This window comes from Myotis yumanensis, unplaced genomic scaffold (genome assembly GCF_028538775.1).
Source record: "Myotis yumanensis isolate MYYU_CA2020_CCGP unplaced genomic scaffold, mMyoYum1.0.hap1 SCAF_10, whole genome shotgun sequence".
In the NCBI taxonomy this organism is placed as follows: Eukaryota; Metazoa; Chordata; class Mammalia; order Chiroptera; family Vespertilionidae; genus Myotis; species Myotis yumanensis.
The window spans coordinates 71,102,019-71,107,628 of NW_027223761.1; the positions used below are offsets into that span (position 1 = coordinate 71,102,019).

The window sequence follows — 5,610 nt, forward strand, 5'->3', positions numbered from 1 at the left end:
GGGCAGTTCTTTAGTACTGGGTGGTGGTGACCAGGGTTACTTATATGGCTACATTTAGCTGGGGGCGTGGCTGGGCTTGGAACATCCTAGATGGTTTCTTTCATGTTAGTGCCTCAGCTGGGATGGCTGGAATGGCTGAGCCCCTTTCTCTATGTGGTCTCTCATGATTCAGTCTTCTAGCTGGATCTTAAGAAGAGTCTTTGGTTTTATTAGTGATATTTTCTTTTTCTTTTTTTTTTTCTTTTTTTAAAATTTTAAGCAGGCAGGATATTTTATTAGACTTGTAACAGCATAAAATAGAAGCCAGTTTACATGATCAAGTTTAGGAATATGAATATTATACAGTTTATAATCCTTCACAAATAGAAAAATCAGTAATATAATACACCGAGTCTATGTTGATTCACTTCGACGAATCTTCAGTATAAACAAGTTTAACAAAGTCCTTTAGATGCAATTTCTTTTGGGTTTACTGCAACACTTTTTGTTATATTGTATGTCTTATAAATTCCAATAAGTCTATCTGAAATCTCAAACATATTATTTCGAAGAGAAATGATTATGAACTGGGCATTTTTTGTTTGTTCATATATATAAAATGCAACAATGGACACATTTTTAAAATCAAGGGCTGCATCAATCTCATCCATGAAGTACAGGGGAGTGGGTTTGTAGTGATGAAGAGCAAATACCAAAGCCAATGAACTAAGTGTTTTCTCTCCTGAAAGGTTGAAAATCTTCTTCCAACTTTTCTTAGGTGGTCGAACACTGAACATGATTCCTTCAGAGAAAGGATCCAAGCTGTCTACAAGCTCCAGTTCAGCATCGCCTCCCAAAGTAAGCATTTGGTAATTTTCCTTTAATTTATTTGTTATTATATAAAAACCTGCCATGAATTCATTAAGCCTTTGTTTCCGAAGATCTTCATATGCCTGTCTAAAATTATCTTTTTCATGAGTAATTTTGTTCAATTCTGCTACCCGTTGTAAATATAATTCTTCCTTCTTTTTATACTCTGCAATGGCACCAAGATTTGGTTTCATTTCATGACACTGGGCTTCCAAAAGTGCAATTTGATTTGTTATAGAATCTGGATTCTTGATAGCTTCAAGATCCTCTGGGCTCAGAACTAAAATCTCTTCAACAGGATTATCTTCTATGGGATGCAGTGATATTTTTGAAATCTCTTTTTGCCAGTATCTTATTTTAGGATTATGTTCTGCAATGTGACCATCTATTTGTTCAAGTTTCAATTTAATACTAAGTGCATCTTTTTGAAGAGCATGTTCATTTTCTTGAATTACTTTTAGTTCCTGTAGTAGATTACGATGTTCTCTCTGGACCGCTGGTAGGGACTCCTCTGCAGCATTTGTATTCTTTATGACCTCTGTTGCTTTGTCCTCAAGACTTTTCAGCTCTGCCGTTAAGCCACCTATTTCTTTCGCAGTATCTTTTATTTCTTTTTCTGTGCGAAAGACAGAGTCTTGCGCTTTTTTAAGATTTCTGTCAGCAGTCTTGATTGCTACTTGGGCTTTAGTAATAGCAGAAGCACATTCATCTAATTGCTTATTTATTTTATCAAGTTTGTCTTGTTGGGCCTTGAGCTTATGTTATTAATTTCTACGATGATATTGTGTAATCTTTTAACCTCAGCCTCTATTTTACCAGCTCCTTCAGCCACATCGTCATATTCTGTTTTGAAAGCATTAACATTTTCTTCCAGCAATTTCTGCTTTTTTTTGTCAGGGGCTGTAGCAAGTACATTAGCTTCAAGTTCCTTAACTTGGACATTCAAATATTCCTCTTGCTCTGATAAAGGCTGGATGCTTGCAGTAAACTTTTCCAGTGTATTCCTCATTTCTCGTTGACTATGCTTTAATTTAACAACTGCTTCTTCTAGCTGTACTTTCTGTTCCTGGATTTGTACTGCTTTTTGAGAGTCTCTCTGCAACTGTGATTCCATTTTCTTTACCTCTTCTTCAGAGACTTCAACAACTGATGAACCCATTCTTCCTTTCATTACTTTGCTTCCACCACCAGTCATTGTACCTGACTGTTCTATGATTTGCCCCTGTAACGTCACCACTCTCCATCTTCTGTCTTTTTGATAGGCTACTCTTGTGGCTTGATCTAAGTTGTCAGCTACTAGGGTATCCCGTAAAGCAAAGTAAAAAGCTTGGCGGATTTCCTCATCTTTTATTTTTACTAAATCAAATAACCGGGGAGTATTTTTAGGAGTTTGAATTTTGGTCATTTTTTTTTTGCCCATACTGCCATCTTATCCAGACCTATAAAGGTCGCAACTCCAATATTTTGTCTTTTAAGGAAGTTGACACATTCTTGGGCTGTATCAATAGAGTCAACAACAATGTAGTCTAATGCCCGACAACAGGATGAAATAGCAACATCATATTTTTCATCAATTGCTCCTAAGTCCCCCAATCTTCCATATATTCCTGGAATCCTGCCAGATTTTTTTTTTTTATTGCATCAAGGACTTTCCCTCTACTTTGATTCATTGCTAAGGAACTCTTTGCCTCTTCAACTTTTTGGAAAAGATCACGAACCAAACTTTTGCATTTTATTTCTTCTTGTGTAAGTTTTTGAAGTTCGTTTTCTTTCTCCTTTAATTCGCGTTCAGTTTGAGGGAGTTTTGCTTCTATATCTCTGATTGCAGCTTTCCTTTCTTTGAGAGTCTCCGAAGCTGCAATTAGAGCTTCCTTGGCTTTGCTTAATTGAGACACTGCAGTATTATGCCAACTGAGATAGATATCAAGCTCTGACTGGGCTACATCCATCTTTGAATGGGCTTCGTTTACCAATTTGCTGAAACCCATAAGTTCTTTCTCTTGACTTTCCTTTTCTTTCTGAAGCCCTTGTGTTTCCTGTTTAAGGCTATCCATCACTTCCTTTAATTTTTCTTCTTTCTCTTTTTCTTTCTCAAAGGTATTCTTTCTAGTTGTTGTCTCAGTTATGATATTCTCACTCTTGGCAGGTATACTTTCAAATTCTTCTACCTTTTCTTTATCTTTTTGAAGTTGTTTCTCCAGTTTTTTGGCCTTACTTGAAGCATGTTTTAATTTTTCTCTAACTTGAACATCTTCCAAATCTAGTTGTGTAAATTTTTCTTTGTTCTCCTCAATATATTTTGTAATTTTATTCAGTTTCTTCTCTACATCTTTTACAGCTTTATTCTTAGCTTTCATTTCATTTGATAGCATACTGCTCTTCTCATTAATTTCTTTGGTATCTTCATTAATTTTTTCCTTTTGAGTTTCCATTTCAGCAACTCGTTTCTGCAGATCATGAATGTAATATTGACAAACATGATTCTTTTTTCTAAATACTTCATTTTCCAAGGTAAGAAATTCAATTGCTATGTTTTTCTCTCCTTCTAAGGCATCTTTTTCCTTTTCCACCATCTTAACTCTGTTTAACTTCTCTCCTCTGTGTTCATTCAATATTTCAACTCTTTGGCACAAGACTTTAATAGGTTCATTTAGCCGTCCACAACCAATTATATCTTCTAAATATTCAAGCATACCCTCATCATGTTCAGTCTGGCCTTTTGGTTTCATCATAGCGATTTGTTCAACTTCACCCTGCAAGATTAAAAATCTGTTATGGTCCAAGTCAATTCCATGGCTTTGAAGAAGATTTCCAACATCCTTAAATGTCTTCTTCTTCCCACTTATGTGATAGACAGAAGTATTATCTCTGTAGGCCGTCCTGGATACATAGAAGTTACTGTTAGGAATGACTTCATAATCATCCCCTTCCTTATCAATTATCTTTTGAAAGTGAACTTCCACATAACAACTCTGAATATCCTTGTGTTCGTCAGAATTATGTATTAGTACTGAGAGTTTCTTAGATCTTATTTTTTGTGCTCGATAGCCAAACACGAAAAGCATAGAATCAATAACATCGGATTTGCCACTGCCATTTGGCCCAATAATACAGGAAAAGCGCTTATGAAAAGGTCCCAGAATTTTTTTCCCCAGCATAGGATTTGAAGTTCTGGTTTACAATGTGCGTTATCATAAGCCGAGGAGCTCCAGCTTGATTGGTCATTGCAGGAGGCGGGGGAGGAGGGATGCTATTCAAAATCTCTTCTAAACTTCTATTATCAATCTCCTCACTTGGGGTCTCTGCGGCATCAGGGGCCGGGCTCCCCGCACGGTGTTTCGGCTCCCTAGTGATATTTTCTTGAGCACATACTCTGTCCCACATATACTGCCTCATTGAATACTCAAAAGAGCTGTTGGGGGTGAGCATTAGCATTAGACTTTACAGTAGATTAGTTCAAGGCTCAGCAAGGACGAATGTCATTCACCAGCTAAGTAGCAGAGACCAATTAACTAGCAGTTGGAGGTAGAACTGGTTATAGTTGAGGCCAGATATAGGAAAAATATGGAGTCTTAGAGGCCATGGAAGACACTAGATTTTATTGGACTTGAGATAGGAAGCCATAGAATTTGGAGCAGAAGAGTCACATGATCCAGTTTGTTATTTAAAGGGATCATTTTAAGTTGTATGAGTTCCTTATATATTTTGGATATTAACGCTTTATCAGATGTATCCTTGCCAAATATGTTCTCCCATACAGTGGGTTCCCTTTTCCTTTTTTTTTTTAAAAAAAATATATTTTATTGATTTTTTACAGAGAGGAAAGGAGAGGGATAGAGAGTTAGAAACATCAATGAGAGAGAAACATAGATCAGCTGCCTCCTGCACACTCCCTACTGGGTATGTGCCCACAACCAAGATACATGCCCTTGACTGGAATCGAACCTGGGACCCTTCAGTCTGCAGGCCAACGCTCTATCCACTGAGCCAAACCGGTTAGGGCTCCCTTTTCTTTTTGTTAATGGTTTCTATTGCTGTGCAAAAGCTTTTGATTTTTATGTAGTCCCATCTGTTTATTTTCTCTTTAGTTTCCTTTGCCCTAGGAGATGTATCTGTAAACATATTGCTATGAGAGATGTCTGAGATTTTGGTGCCTATGTTTTCTTCTAAGATTTTTATGGTTTCATGACTTACATTTAAGTCATTTATCCATTTTGAGTTTATTCTTGTGTATGGTGTAAGTTAGTGGACTAGTTTCATTTGTTTTGCATGTATCTATCCAATTTTCACAACACCATTTATTGAAGAGAAACTGTCTTGACTCCATTGTATGCTCTTGCCTCCTTTGTCAAATATTAATTAAACTAGAGGCCCAGTGCACAAAAATTTGTGCACTCGGGGAGGAAGGGGGTGTCCCTCAGCCCGGCTTGTGCTCTCTCGCAGTCTGGGACCCCTCAGGAGATAACGACCTGCTGGCTTAGGCCTGCTCCCAGGTGGCAGAGGTCAGACCCAATCCCTAGGTGCAGCCCCTGGTTGGGCTCAGAGCAGGGCTGATTGGGGAGTTGGGGCGCTGCCCCTGTCATGCACAGAGCAGGGCGGATTGGGAGGTTGTGATGCCACCCTCAGTCATGCTCAGGGTGGGGCCAATTGGGGGGTTGGGGCACCACCCCCTGTCACACTCAAGGCAGGGTTGATGGGGAGGTTGCAGCGCCACCCCCTGTCATGCACAGAGCAGGGCCCATCAGGGGGTTGGGGAGCTCC

General features: G+C 38.5%; 1 pseudogene; it reads right to left on the reverse strand.

The window, feature by feature from the left end:
- Window positions 1–264: 264 nt before the first annotated feature.
- Window positions 265–4,107, reverse strand: LOC139017484 (structural maintenance of chromosomes protein 4 pseudogene; annotated as a pseudogene).
- Window positions 4,108–5,610: the final 1,503 nt, after the last annotated feature.